This window comes from Gymnogyps californianus, chromosome 1, assembly GCF_018139145.2.
Source record: "Gymnogyps californianus isolate 813 chromosome 1, ASM1813914v2, whole genome shotgun sequence".
Lineage (NCBI taxonomy): Eukaryota > Metazoa > Chordata > Aves > Accipitriformes > Cathartidae > Gymnogyps > Gymnogyps californianus.
Window position 1 is genome coordinate 49,394,634 of NC_059471.1, and position 16,746 is coordinate 49,411,379.

The window sequence follows — 16,746 nt, forward strand, 5'->3', positions numbered from 1 at the left end:
CAGTCCAAACTTGCTAAATATTTAACATAAGCAATATCCTGCCTAAAATCCAGCTTCCATTACCCTAAATAATTTTGGGACTCACGCATCCAAAATGTGGTAGACTGCCACCTATTGAAATCTGCATAGTATACAGCTTCAGTAAAAGCTAAGCTTAAGATGCATGGTTTTTTTGATCTAAGCACATAAATCATAGTTGCAAATCTTGGATTAGAACACAGTACTTTTACACATTCAATTTAATTGTTTAAAGTTCCTCCTCCTTTCAAGATTAATTACACTTTCTATGATCAGCAAACTAGCTGCAAAGTGCTGGGGGAAAAAAAGGTCATCTGGAGTCAACAAAAATGAAAGGGTAAACAAGATTTTTAAGGCAGAATTTCTAAGTTTTCTAGTAAAAGTTAGCCAGTATCTGATATGGTGCATTTAGTAGAACTCAGTTATTTCTCACGAACAATAATACACTTTCAGTCTCTGCAATCACTATACGTATTCCAAAACAGAAAGTTCACTCGAATTAATGTATACACTTCCTTATAAGTAAATGAAAATTTAAAGATTTCTCTGAATATGGATGAATATCAGTCTAATCACAATAAGAGGAGAAAGAAAGAAGAAGAAAGAAGGAGAAAGGAAGAAAGTAGAAGAAAGAAAGAAGAAGAAAGAAAGATTCTCAAGCTGCCGTGCTCAGGAAAAAAACTTGTAATACATGTCAAAGACCTAAAATAGATTTTATGAAAACATAAAGCATCCAGCAAACATAACCCATAGCATTTTTTAATTGAAATGCAATAATTCTTTATTTCTGATGTAAATAATAACCAACAATAAAGTGGAATAGAAATGTAATCCATTTTTACACATTTTATGACTAAAGAAGTTACATCCTTGAAATAATGTCTTTGAGCTTCACAAGTTTTAAAAACTGCTTAACATTACTTCCAACACCACACTAAATACCAACATTTTTCTAAACTTTTCCACACTGTATGTAAGCAAGTAAAATATATTTAAAATGTCAACAGATGTTATATTAAAATAGGAGAATTTTTACTTTTGAATAAAGCAAGGTATTTAAAGAAGAGAAAATGAGCTCTTCATGTCAAAAAACCCCACAAGAGTGAATATCTACTTTAAACTGTAATTTTGAATGCTGAATTCTCTACTGCAAACCAAAAGCCAAGAGCATTTACATTTGGGGATTTAGCTGATCTCTCACTGTAAATGCTTGTCTATAATAAAAAGAAAATCATACAATTTTACAAAAGCACCTAGGAAAGCTTCAGGTTGTGCATTTCAAAGTTATTTGAGCTATGGCAGAAATCAAACTCAGTGTGAAAGGGTTTTCTTTATTATTTTTAAATTACTTACAAAATGATGGTATGGGAAAAAAATCATGGCTGAGTGATCTAGACTAAAGTTGGTCACATTAGAAGGAAGTTCTGTATTCAGAAAATATAATAAAAATTAATGGCATATTTTCAGAGGTGGATAGTTTTATTGACTTATATCTTTACAGGGCTGAGATTTTTTATGTCATGGGCCCCACTGTTTTTGATATTAGTATCTTTTCTTCTCTCTTTCCACTTTTTTTCTTTTGTACTGTAAGGTATTTTATTAGATCTATTCTACCTTGCTATGAAGTTTTTGGCAATTATATTAAGGCAGCCGAAACATTAATAAGACTAAAAGCTCCAGGAGGCTTTGAACACAATAACATTTCATTTAGTAATTGAAACCTGAAACTATCACCTTACTTACCTGTCATAATATAGAATGATTTTTACAAGATAGGTAGTGCAGAGAGCTGTGTTGCTACACAGAGCTACGAGGGGTGGGTGGGAGATCCCCATAAAGTCAGAATAAATAACCTGCTTATTTAATATGTCTAGTCAGTTATTCAGCTTTTCCTGTTTCCCTCTGAATGCCCTGGATAGTATAGCTCTAATCACTGAAGGTTGCTGCTGATTTTTTTTTCCTTTTTTACCGTGTAAGGTAACGTAAGGGGTAAATTTTCAAATTTTCTCCTGTTTTAACACTTTGCAAAAACAGGGTAAAAAAATCTTACACACTTTAGTAAAGATCCATAGGAATCTTGTGGCTACTAATTTCAAAATTTGCTATACGCAGCATTTCATTATTCTTAAGGAACATACCAAGACCAACTAAACCAAGCTGCACTTAAAATCCTTAGTATTGTAGGATACCCAAATCTTCTCTTCATATCAAAGTCAATGTATATTTCCTGAAAAACAATTAACTAAATGTGAGATTCATTTTTTAAACTACTGCATAAATTAAACAACAAATGTCTATAGATTTGTCAGACCTGTACCTCTTAACTTGACTTTTATACATGATGTTAGGCGAATTACTGAATGCCAATACAATAGACCAGGTGATATTAAGCACTAACATTTTGCAAGGCAGTGGTCTAGATTACCTATCAAATTTAGCCCTTTCTTTTCTGCATTGTTAATACCTTTAGTCCTAATAATCATCAAATGGGTTGATGATGATGTGATTTTCAGCTAAATAAAGTGGAAAAAAAATAGCTTCTGACTGTAGATTGAGTGGTCTGATCTAGTGGCTGCTAATTAATTCAGGGAAAGTCTTCAGAGGACTTCAGATTTTTTTTTTTCTGAGCCACTGGGACACCACATGTTCATGAATATTGTGGATGCTTTCTGTAGTCACTTAACACAGGTAGCAAGCATCTACATTTGAAAATTTTAGCTTCAAATTATAACAATTGTATACCCAAAGTATGTGGTACGCCCTTAGTAAAAAATGACTTGGCAAATAATATCATATTGGGTTGGTTATTCTCAAATAATTGTTTAAAAATTAAGACTACTTATGATAGGGTTTGTTGGAGACAAATGCATGTATATTTACAGAGCAATTTAAAATTTTAGAATAAATTTATGATGGCTGTAAAAGAAAGCATTATGCACACACTTACACATGCACATGAATTAGTTTGTGGAGTTACTGAGGGGAAATTAGCATTTACCTATAGCAGTTTACACACTCGTATCGCTATCAATATCAGTGCCAGAAGCATATTTGCGTGTCTGCAATAAAGCCTGTCTTTTACACATTATTTGGTTTTACCATTGTCGTGGTTGAACCCCAGTAGGGAGCTAAGACCCACAGGGCTGCTTGCTTGCTTCCCCTCAATGGGATGGGGGAGAGAGTCAGAAGAGTAAAAGTGAGAAAACTCATGGGTTGACATAAAGACAGTTTAATAGGTAAAGCAAAAGCCGCGCACGCAAGCAAAGCAAAACAAGGAATTCATTCACTACTTCCCATCAGCAGGCAGGTGTTCAGCCATCTCCAGGAAAGCAGGGCTCCATCATGCGTAATGGTTACTTGGGAAGACAAACACCATCACTCTGAACATCCCCCCCCCCCCCCTTCTACTTCTCCCAGCTTTATATTGCTGAGTAGGACATCATATGGTATGGAATATCCCTTTGGTCAGTTGGGGTCAGCTGTCCCAGCTGTGTCCCCTCCCAGCTTCTTGTGCACCCCCAGCCTACTCATTGGTGGGGTGGTGTGAGAAGCAGAAAAGGCCTTGACTCTGTGTAAGCACTGCTCAGCAGTAACTAAAACGTCCCTGTGTTATCAGCACTAGTTTCAGCACAAATCCAAAACATAGCCCCATATTAGCTACTACGAAGAAAATGAACTCTATCCCAGCCAAAACCAGTACAACATACAATTTAATACAGTGGTCAGTGATCAATGGTAGATTGCTAAGTCTGCAATCGTGTTAATGCATCTGAGAAAAAGAACACATGAGTAGTTCTGAGTCACCCCACTCTCCAAGTCATCTTTATGCTCTCAGGACAAGTCAAAGCTCATGCCCACCAGCAAGTACTGACTCTTACTTGTACAGTATGGGGGCATATAGCCCTAATTTTGCCAATTTTGCTGGATCTTAGTACTAGAATAGTCCTGTCTGGTTATAATGTGGAGTTTTGTCTTTGCTATCAGAGTAGTTTTACGGCCATTCCATATAGAAAGTGAGTTGAAAAAGAAGAAATCTGTAACATCGTTGTCCATTATTTATAAATATGAAGATCTTAAGCTTCAAGGTAATACAAGAGAAAAAAAAAGGGGGGGGGGGGAAGAAGAAAAAAAAGAAGAAGAAAAGGAAAAAAGTATTCTTTCCTGGGCTTAAGTAAGTCACTATAAAATTAACAGAGGACTTAGTGCTATCTATGCCCTTATTTTAAACCTTCTGGAAACAAAGTGATTTGATGCATCAATCAAAGGGTATTATGTTATTTTTTTTATGGGCATTCTAACATCAGCCTGCAGCATATAATTACCCAGGAGGAAGTGCTGGTTCTGTATAGATCAAAACTTCTTGCTTCTTGGAACTGTTTTTATAGTAAACTGCGCTTTTTTCATATACTGATGTCAGAATGTCTTTAAGAGTGTAAGTGAAAGTATTTTAACTTTGTAACATCTGTCCAGTTAAAAACCAAAACAAAAATAAAAATATTATTTCCATCTACTGAATGAAAGGCCTTCATACTTTCCTAACTAGACAACTTGGGCCAGATTTAGAAAATCTTTTTGGCAGCTAAAACTGAAATTGGCTGGTTCTGAGCTATATAATTAAAATATGACAATCCAAACATCACACCCCTGTAGCTGCCTAGACATACTTTGTTTCATCTGAAAGCCTTCTGAATACTCCCAAAAGCTTAAACTGTTATCATAATACACAGGACACATACAAACACTACAGTTTCACAAAGTGGAATTACAGTTGTTTTCTTTTTTAAAAATATAAAAAGAAATGCTACTCTTTATACAGTGCTACTACTAAAAACCCTTACCCCAAGAAATAAGAATCCTGTCTAATAATCCCCATCAGGCTTAAGCAATGGAAAACCACATTTTTCCTGCAGAATGTGCAACCAATCAGCTAGAGTTTGGGCTACATGATGGACAGATGTAGTGACAAAAGCAGGAAAATTATTTAACGGGATTTCTGTTCAAGCCGAATGACTCCCAAGTTAGGCTTTTAAGGGAGCGATTTAAGTGCTTAAACTTAGACGTCTACTTCTATCTGAACTATCAAGCATCTGAGAGAGCTCTACTGTCCTGGCAGACCAGACATAGGACCTTAAGGAGACCCACATCATTCCCATGCAGCAGCTGGTGTCTGGGCAGGATATGATTATGTCTAAAATGGCACGAGGCACATGTTTAAACATTCATATCATGACTCCAAAAGAACAGAGTATCTGGGAAAGCCTTATCCTATCAATTCAGATTTTTTGGGGGCCAGAATTCAGTCTCCTATGTAGAAAAGGTGTTTGATCTTTTTAGACACCAACATTTTCAGTATTTGAGGGGTCTATAAGTCTTTACATGAACTGGAATAAGCATTTTCCAAAAGCATATGTTTCCATTTCGTATAGTTTATAGCATGTTATAAAGAGTGTGTTATTAATGTATTATTGTTTATTATGCATAAATAATAAATACTACATTATTTCAAACCTAAATCTGCATTGTTGCATTATTAAAAGGACATAAAAAAGGGCATATTATGAAAGACATTTTAAAAACTGATCAGCATTTAACATGATGCTTTTAGATGTGCTTTTAAGTGTGCAATGTATTTGTTCATAAAGCCTCTTATACAAAGGGTTACAGCCAAATGGAGTTGTAAAACATAGGAAAACAGTTGTGTTTTACAGCTGTTTTACAAAAAGAGTGTCAAGTGTATATCAGCAAGGTCTGTGGCTCAATTTTACACGAACAGATTATCAAATCTAGGTTTGCTATATTTACAGATAAATCAAATGTGAGATGAAAATATGTTACTTTAATGCAGTTTTTAAACTTTGACAAATTTGAATCATAATGTAACAGCACATGACTACAGATACTGATAAAAACCCAGTATTTCTATATTGCTTAGGTTTTTGCATATCCTCTCTGACAGCACAGCTTAATAACTGTTGATTATAGAGTTGATTAATTTAATATACAAGCTACTTATGAAGATGAAGATCTCTTCTACTTTTTTCTCTTTCCTTGATGAAGTAACTCTGCCACTGTCTTCACTAATATAGCACTTCAAAAAGTTTGTTTCTTTCTCTCAACAAAAAATAATTTTCTGTGAATAACACCCATAAATTTCAGTTAAAACCTTTTACCATTGTAGCCTTTATACATAAAAAATAATTCAGAATTTTGTGCAGCACTGCAGATATCAGTATTAGTCCTCTTTCCTTTTTTTAGAGCTGTCTCTTTAGTTGAATTCATAGGATCCCAAGAATTGAATTAGAAAACTATCTCTACACATTAATTGCAATATTTGTTTGCATCCCTAACAGTTTTGTTAATCAGGTACATATACATACATTTTATTTTCAGTATATGTGTCCATATTCTTCACTGACTTTTTGTTCGTACAACATTGATATTGCTTCAATGGACAGAAAAAAGGGTATCATGTTTGTTATTCTGGTATCAACTAAAATATATCTTCCAGCTGCACACCCAGGGCACTTCAGTCATTGATACCTCTGGGGGGATCCAGGAACTTCCTGGCTACTCCTCTGCATAGATAGGATAAAGGACCGGTATGAGACAATGGATGGACTTGAATATAGGTGCTTGCCTGAACTCCTAGTGAGGTTCACAAATAAGTAATTGATGGGTTGTTACAGGAGCTCTCCAGGTGGGAATTTTGGACTGTCCTGAAGACTCCTTTCAGGCAACTCTAGCTGTGCATAGAGCATATTGGATGCTTACAATAGCTAATTAACTTCCTAGAGGGAGGATTTGGCCCTTTCAGAGACCTATCTTGGCTGTTTCTGCTGAACTGATTAAATTGTTATATAAATAAGACATTTGTAAACAGTCAATAGAAACTGTTCCTGCAGGTGCAGAAAAGATTATGTAGAACTGCCTTTATTATGCAGTTAAGATATTTAAGGGATGTTTTTTATATAGTTAAGGTAATAAACACGGATGGATACTGCATATGTCGCAGTGGTCATCTAGGACTATGGGCCACCTGGATTATAAGAACTGAGCAGAATAGGAGTTTAGAGACTCACTTGATCCAATTGAAGACACTACTAGACAGGGACTGACTGCCTGATTGAAAGATGTTACTCCCCACATGAGCACTGTCCTATGCCAACATCACAATGATTTAGTTTTCTGGTGGTTTTTTTTTATTTTTATTTTTTTTTTTAGCAAAACTTCCATGCATCAGTTCCTGATATTTCCACTCAGTCCTGCCCTTTGCTGATCCTGACTGACTGGCTGTGCTTCCTAGATTGACATCGGCCCTGCCATGTCAATTCACTTTTGCCTGGCAATCACTGGACTCTTTTCTGAACATGGTTACCATCACAAGACCTGCTCTGTTCTCCTTGTTCCACTATTGAGGGACTATGTGCTTCTTGGTGAGGACACTGCCCATTCCTGTTCTGCTTTCACTCTTGGTTCCTGGTTCAATTTCCTTTGCAGAGCAGCTCTACTCTTGCTGCCTCCCTGGCAGCTTTAATGGTAAACAGCATAGAAAGTCATCTCCTACTGTATTCTTCCTATTCTATAAATTCATGACTAAATTCTCTTGCTGGTGGCCAGCATTTCCTTTATCAAGTGTCTGCAAACCTCAAAACGTTAATTTTTCAAGCTTTTGGCAATTACTGATGTCTGTCAAACTATGAGAACATCATTCACCGTCTAATGTTAGACAGTCACTTGTAGTAATGTCAAGAGTCATTACTAGGTTTCCATAAACATTTCCATGCAACATGATCTGACTGTAGTGAAAGGCTTTAGAGAAGATAGCTTAAAGCTTGAGAAGCAAGCTGATTCAGGTATTTCTAACCTTGTAATGAACAAGAAATTATCTAACCATTAGATGTTAGTAGAAAAAGCATAGTAGAAAGCACAAAAAGATAAAAGTAATATGGATGATTATCATATCCAGAACTTCCAATAACTGGAAGATATGTGGACTTTCAGAAACGCTAAGGTAATTTGTCTGTTTACAATGTTAATCTGCTAGTCCAATATGTGAAAAATCATTTATCAATAAGTTCTTTTCTGTTTCTTTCTGGTATTCTCTTTGAATCATAGAATCATTTAGGTTGGAAAAGACCCTTAAGATCATCAACTCCAACACTACCAAGTCCAAGAGTACAAGACTGGTTACACATATGTGGTGGGTTGAACTCGGCCATCAGCCAAGCACATGCACAACCACTTGCTCACTGCCCCTTCACCTCAGTGGGAGAAGAGGAGAGAGTTGGAAGAGCAAAAGTGAGAAAACTTGTGGGTTGAGACAAGGACAGTTTAATAAGTGAAGGAAAGGCAAACCAAACCAAACCAAACCAAACCAAGCCAAAACAACCCCCCACAACCCCATCAAAAAGAAAAAACACAACTGAAGCAAGGGAAATCACTCCATCTCTCACAGGCAGATTTATGCCCAGCCAATCTCTAAACATCGGCCACCTTGGAAGCCAAAAACCCCTCATCTTCTGACTCTACCCCAGCTTTTATTGCTGAGCATGATGTTATATGGTAAATATCCCTTTGGCCAGTTTGGGTCAGCTGTCCTGGCTGTGAATCCTCCCAAATTCTTGCCCACCCCCAACCTACTTGTTGAGGGGGAAGAGTGGGAAAAAGAATTCCTTGATTCTGCGCAAACACCATTCAGCAATAATCAAAACACTGGAGTGTTATCAACATTGTTTTAGCCACAAATCCAAAACATAGCACTGTACAGGTTGCTCTCAAGAAAATTAGCTCCATCCCAGTCAGACCCACCCAGTACAACATGGAATGACATTTAAAAAAACAACACAGCAACTGCTTCTTACTTCCATTCTACATTTGAAAATTTATATAAACTTATATTATATGGTTTATAACTAAAGATATAAAATCATTTAATATTATTATCTCTTATTAAGTGTCAAAATACGAGGTATTTTTCACCAAGTTTACTTTATTTTTCAAAGCATTTACTTTGAAAAAATGTTATAAATTCTTGAATACAGAGCTAAAAATTAAAAAAGGCACTTAAACTGCTTAGGAGTGAGGTGCTAGGCACTGTAGACCTTCACTTGTAAACTAGTGGGAGTTGAAGTTGTTCAAAAATACCAGAAGAATAGATGAAATTATGGATTTGTATTTCAATGCACTGCTTCCAGTTATCAAATTTGATACACCTGGGTTCTGACTGAGTAGAAAGCAGCTGTGCAGAAAAGAACCTGTGCTCTTACTCAAGAAAAGATTGACCATGAGTTAACAGTATGTCCTTACTATAAAGAAGGTTAACAGCACACAGTGTTATGTCAGCAAAACTGTAACCAGAAGCTTGAAGGCTGGCATTTTGGGAGACCACATCAGGAGAACTGTGTCTCATTTTGGGTTCTCTAGTACACGAAAGACACAGATGTTCTGGAGCAATTCAGTGGAGGCCACCTAGATGGTTGGGGGTCGGAGCCCTTGAAGTATGAGGAGAGACAGAGAGAGCTGGGCTTGTTCAGAAGAGATGACTATGGGAAAGATGGCTATGGCAGAAGAGGTGAGGATTTTTGCTGTTTTCAACTATCTAATGCGATATTGTAGAGAGGATGGAGCTGGACTCATCTTGGAGGAGCACATTGGCAAGGACAAGCTGGAATGGATACAAGCTGCAACAAAGGAAATTACAGTTAGTTACTAGAAGAAAAAAAAAAAACAACCAACATTAGAGTGGTCAAAAACCCTGGTAGGCTAGGTACCCTCAAACACTCATAGTATCATAGAATATCCCATCTGCAAAAGTACATCATAGAGTAAAGTCACTGAATTAAATTACAATTATGATTTAGAATCACAAGACTTCGGAGCAGAGTCACAAGGTTCAGTGTTTATCCTAAACTGTATGGATATGAACCAATTTGTAACACCTGGATACCCAGTTGCAGCATTGTTCTTCCATTCTGTGAACATGATCCTAATTGTTTCGTGATTCACTGATGTTTTATGTCCACTTTTTGCAATAATGAATGCAAAAGAAAAAGTGTGTCCACACAGACTTGTTCAAGCTGACAGCATTTGCTCTATCTGCAACCCAAAGTAACCAAGTGTGATGTAGAGCACGAGGTGGTACACTTTGCTGTTTAGTACCTGATATGAGGGAACACCGAAGTTCTGTAGCTGAAGGACACTACAGGTAAGTTTGTACTGATAAACAGGAAGCAGCCAGGGATTTGGAGAGCAGATTTGCAGATCTGTTTTACATAGGGCTAGTTGGAGTAGTCCAAACCAGGGCCAGAGGATGACCTAAGAATGAAGAAGCATGCACAATAAGGAATCCTGGGCTCATGTCCCACTTCTTAAGCTATTTTCAGCCTTACAGATAAATCGTGTGATGACTGACTTAAACACTTAATACCAGCAGTTTATTAACAGGTTTTATGATGCAGTAAATTATGTTGATGTTCCTTATTCTGAGCCATAACCTGGTCAGGTATAAACATTCTATAAGCAGCTAGGAGAAGTCTCACAATCACTAGCCCTTGTTCTCCTTGGGGACTTCAACTTACCAGACGTCTGCTGGAAATGCAATACAGCAGAGAGGAAAGAATCTAAGAGGTTCCTGGAGTGTGTGGAAGGCAATTTCCTGACACAGTTGGTGAGTGAGCTAACTAGGGAAGGCACCCTGCTGGACCTGATGTTTATGAGCAGAGAAGGACTTGTGGGTGATGTGATGGTTGGAGGCCATCTTGGGCATAGCAATCATGAAATGATAGAGCTTTCGATTCTTGGAGAAGTAAGGAGGGGGGTCAGCAGAAATGCTACCTTGGACTTCTGGAGGGCAGACTTTGGCCTGTTTAGGAGCCTGGTTGACAGAGTCCCTTGGGAGGCAATGCTGAAGGGCAAAGGAGTCCAAGAAGGCTGGACATTCTTCAAGAAGGAAATCGTAAAGGTGCAGGAGCTGGCTGTCCCCATGTGCTGAAAGATGAGCCGGCAGGGAAGAAGACTGGCCTGGCTGAAAAGAGAGCTTTGGCTGGAACTCAGGAAAAAAAAAAAGAGTTTATGACCTTTGGAAGAAGGGGCAGGCAACTCAGGAGGACTACAAGGATGTTGTGAGGTTATACAGGGAGAAAACAAGAAGGGCCAAAGCCCTACTAGACCTTAATCTGGCTACTGCCGTAAAAGACAATAAAAAATGTTTCTATAAATACATTAGCAACAAAAGGAGGGCTAAGGAGAATCTCCATCCTTTATTGGATGCAGAGGGAAACATAGTGACAAAGGATGAGGAAAAGGCTGAGGTACTTAATGCCTTCTTTGCCTCAGTCTTTAATAGTAAGACCAATTGTTTTCCAGGTACCCAGCCCCCTGAGCTGGAAGACAGGGACGGAAAGCAGAATGAAGCCCCCATAATCCAAGGGGAAATGGTTAGTGACCTGTTACACTGACACGTGTAACAGTGTGACCACTTAGACACACACAAGTCTATGGGGCTGGATGGGATCCACCCAAAGGTACTGAGGGAGCTGGCGGACATGCTCACCAAGCCACTTTCCATCATTTATCAGCAGTCCTGTTTAACCAGGGACTGGAGGTTAGCAAATGTGACACCCACCTACAAGAAGGGCCAGAAGGAGGATCCGGGGAACTACAGGCCTCTCAGCCTGACCTCGGTGCCAGGGAAGGTTATGGAGCAGATCATCTTGAGTGCCATCACGTGGCATGTACAGGACAACCAGGAAATCAGGCCCAGTCAGCAGGGGTTTATGAAAGGCAGGTCCTGCTTGACTAACCTGATCTCTTTCTGTGACAAGGTGACCCGCTTAGTGGATGACAGAAAGGCTGTGGATTTTGTCTACCTAGACTTTAGTAAAGCCTTTGACACTGTTTCCCACAGCATTCTCCTGGAGAAACTGGCTGCTCAAGGCTTGGACGGGCATACTCTTTGCTGGGTAAAAAACTGTCTGGATGGCTGGGCCCAAAGAGTGGTGGTGAATGGAGTAAAATCCAGTTGGTGGCCAGTCACAAGTGGTGTTCCCCAGGGCTCAGTGTTGGGGTCAGTTCTGTTTAATATCTTTATCAACGATCTGGATGTGGGGAACAAGTGGACCCTCACTAAGTTTGCAGGCGACACCAAGTTGGGCGGGAGTGTTGATCTGCTTGAGGGTAGGAAGGCTCTACAGAGGGATCTACTCAGGCTGGATCAATGGGCTGAGGCCAATTGTATAACGTTCAACAACGCTAAGTGCCGGGTCCTGCACTTGGGTCACAACAACCCCAGGCAACGCTACAGGCTTGGGGAAGAGTGGCTGGAAAGCTGCCTGGTGGAAAACAGCCTGGGGGTGTTGGTCGACAGCCAGCTGAATATGAGCCAGCAGTGTGCCCAGGTGGCCAAGAAGGCCAATAGCATCCTGGCTTGGATCAGAAATTGTGTGGCCAGCAGGACTAGGGAAGTGATCGTCCCCCTGTACTCGGCACTGGTGAGGCCACACCTTGAATAGTGCATTCAGTTTTGGGCCCCTCACTACAAGAAAGACATTAAGGTGCTGGAGTGCGTCCAAAGAAGGGCAACGAAGCTGGTGAAGGGTCTAGAGCACAAGTCTTATGAGGAGCAGCTGAGGGAACTGGGGTTGTTTAGCCTGGAGAAAAGGAGGCTGAGGGGAGACCTTATCGCTCTCTACAACTACCTGAAAGGAGGTTGTAGTGAGGTGGGTGTTGGTCTCTTCTCTCAAGTAACAAGCAATAGGACAAGAGGAAATGGCCTCAAGGTGCACCAGGGGAGGTTTAGATTGGACATTAGGAAAAATTTCTTCACTGAAAGGGTTGTCAAGCATTGGAACAGGCTGCCCAGCGAAGTGGTTGAGTCACCATCACTGGAGGTATTTAAAAGGTGTGTAGATGTGGCACTTAGGGACCTGGTTTAGTGGTGGACTTGGCAGTGTTAGGTTTATGGTTGGGCTCAATGATCTTAAGGGTCTTTTCCAACCTAAATGATTCTATGATTCTATAGCATGAGAAATTATGATTATTAGCAGTATAATCACAGTATGGCTACAATGTAGTAAATAGATTTCTGTTTCTGAGGTAGTATCACACAAATATGGGGTTATGAGGGTTTTTTTAAGAATCTCTAGCCTGTTTTATTCCAATTAGTTCTCTTTTTTCATGTAGTTACATATTTGTTCCTGTGTAAAGGGCTGAATATATGTTGACTAAACATAAATAGCCTACCTTCTTATATGGAGTTTATTTATCTTCTTCTGTATCTTAGTTTGACTGTTTATTAGACTGTCAGTTTTATTTAAGGGGTAGAGTGTCTGTATGACTTTGAATATTTAAAGTTGTCCTAGAAAACATCAGAAATGAGCAAATGCTTGTAACTAGTCTTTTGGTCTCTAAAGCTGATAATGGGACATTTTTTATTATCTTGAAACTATATCTTTTTTAGGTTACAGGGAAACAAAGCTAATATCGTGCATCTGAAAAAAAAATTTCTTAATTGATTCAGAAGACAATCCTGAAGCACCAGATATAATCCTTATGGCAGTCCAACTACTCTGCTGAATATTTCCCATGCATTTTAAACCTCTTCACATTCACGTTTTTAAACATGTTAATCCATGTTAACCTACCCACTTAACAAATGATTTTTTGACCCTAAAAGCTTCATTAATTTAACTTCATATGAACATCCTGTCTGACCTGCAAAATGTTTAATGCCTTCTTCACCTCTGTCTTCAACACTGATGATGGGCCCTGGGACCTCCAGAGCCCTGTGTTGCAAGACTGTGACTGGGGGACCGATAAACTCACAGCCAACCTAAACTTGTTCGAGACATACTGCTCCAGCTGGATGCACATAAATCTGTGGGGCCTGATGAGATTCATCCCAGGATACTGAAAGAGCTGGCCAATGTTATCATGGGACCTCTCTCCATCATTTTTCGACAGTCTTGGGAGTCTGGAGATGTCCCAGTCAACTGGAAGTTGGGAAAAGTTGTCCCAGTTTTCAAGAAGGGAAAGGAGGAAGACCCTGGTAATTACAGGATTGTCAGTCTCACTTCAGTGCCTGGTGAAACTATGGAGACGGTTATTCTGGGAGTTATTGAAAAACACTTGACAGACAATGCAGTCATTGGTCATAGCCAATATGGGTTCATGAGAGGTAAGTCCTGCTTAACTAACTTAATTTCCTTTTATGACAAGGTCACTCATCTAGTTGACCAAGGGAAGCCAGTAGATGTGCGGTTTTTTTTATTTTAGCAAAACTCTTGATACAGTCTTTCACAGTATCCTTCTGGATAAACTGTCCAGCACACAGCTAGACGAATCCATAATATATTGGGTGAGGAATTGGCTGACGGGTCAGGCTCAAAGAGTTATAGTAAATGAGGTTACATCAGGCTGGCAGCCAATCACCAGTGGGGTTCCCCAGGGCTCAATTTTAGGGCCAGTGCTCTTTAATGTTTTTATAAATGATCTGGATGCAGGAATCGAAAGTACATTAAGGAAGTTTGCCTATGATGCTAAATTAGGAGGAGCTGTGGACTCCCTCGAAGGTAGAGAGGCCTTACAGAGAGATCTGGATAGACTAGAGAGCTGGGCAATCACCAACTGTATGAAATTCAACAAGAGCGAGTGCTGGATTCTCCACCTGGGGTGGGGTAATCCTGGTTATACGTCCAAATTGGGCAACGAGAGGCTGGAGAGCAGCCCTGCGGAAAGAGATCTGGGGATTTGGGTTGGTGGCAAGTTGAACATGAGTCAACAGTGTGCCCTGGCAGCCAAAAGAGCCAACCGTGTCCTGGGGTGCATCAAGCACAGCATAGCTAGCCTGTCGAGGGAGGTGAGTGTCCCACTCTACACTGCGCTGGTGCGGCCCCACCTCAAGTACTGTGTGCAGTTTTGGGCGCCTCAGTATAAGAAGGACATCAAAGTATTAGAGTGTGTCCAGAGGAGGTCGACCAAGATGGTGAAAGGTCTCAAGGGCAAGACTTACAAGGAGCGGCTGAGGTCACTTGGCTTGTTCAGCCTGGAGAAGAGAAGGCTGAGGAGTGACCTCATCACAGTCTACAGCTTCCTCAAGGGGGGCAGTGGAGAGGGAGGTGCTGATCTCCTCTCTCTGGTGACCAGCAACAGGACAAGAGGAAATGGAATGAAGCTGTGTCAGGGAAAGTTCAGATTGGACATTAGGAAAAGGTTCTTCACTGAGAGGGTGGTCCGTCACTGAAACAGGCTCTCCAGGAAAGTGGTCATGGTACCAAGCCTGTCAGAGTTCAAGGAGCATCTGGGAGACACTCTTAGTCATATGGCTAATTTCAGGTAGTCCTGCGAGGAGCAGGCATTTGGACTCAATGATCCTTATGAGTCCCTTCCAACTTGAGATAGTCTATGATTCTGATTCTGTGACTGCTTGTCCTGAATGTTTTTTGTTGAAAGTTGCTGGAAAGATCACAGAATCATAGAAGAGCCTAGGTTGGAAGGGACCTTGAAAGATCATCTAGTCCAACATTTCATGGTAAAGGAATCCTACATGCAATTATCTAGCTCCTTGTCCAATCACATCTTGAAAATCTCCAGCAATGGGGACTCCACCATGTCCCTTGGGAGGTTGTTCCAGTGATTGATTATTCTCACTTAAAAAAAATTTCTTTCTTATATCAAGATGAAATGTCTCCCAGTGTAACTTGTACTCATTGTCCCTTGTCTTCTCCATGTGGCTCCTTGTGAAGAGAGAGCCTCTGTCCTCTTTGCAGCCACCCTTTAGGTACTGGAAGACTCTGATGAGATCCTCCTGAGCCTTCTCTTCTCCATGGAGAAAAGACCTAACTACTTCTGTGTTTCCTCATAGGGTAGGTTCTCCAAAAATAATCACTGTTATGTCTTAGAGTCACAAGGGCACCACATGAAGCCTAGGGGAGACCTAAGTCAAATTATGCAAAGTGAATCCAGATATTCTGCTCTAGGCCAGTGTCAAATAGAGCTAATGAGTATCATTTTGTTAGCATAACACAGAGCCCCTCCTGAAAAAGAAGACTTAACTACTGTCCTATTTTTCTAAAATGTTTGTGATCTTTTGATACAAAATGTTGTACAAAAATTGATATAAAAATTAAAAAAAAAAAAAAACCAAATTATAGAAGGGTTTGTTTGGTTGGTTGGTTTTGGAAATATATGAGTGTGTGCATATACACTGAAGTTATTAGGGAATAGAAATGGATGAATACACTCAAGACTCTGAAGATGGAAGATTTTATTCCTGAGTCTGCAGTTGTAATTTCACATATATTTTAAGGAAGCTTTTTATACCAAGGAAAGTTAATAATCTCTAATTTTGGATTAATTTTCCAATAGCAATTGTTAGATTATATTATTATGGATTGTAACTTCATTACAATTACAGTTCCTCTGTTTCTTTACTGTCAGCTTCCTGTTGTAGAAGATATTTTAGCTTTTTTTTATTCTAAATCTCCTCAAGCAATTCCTATTCTGAATTCATACTTATATTTTTAAACTCTTTGTAGTTGTGCCACAAGACAGATTATTCAATGCAATAAATTCTGTTGGTGATACCAAAATAAAAGTGCTATCTTCCTACAAGGTAAAAGTAGTGGTTGTTCTGCCACATTGGGGAGGATGGGCAGAGTCTGAGATTACAAGTAGTAAAGGAGCAAAGGTCTGAATTATCTCTGAATAAAGGTGTTGAGATGTACTGAACTA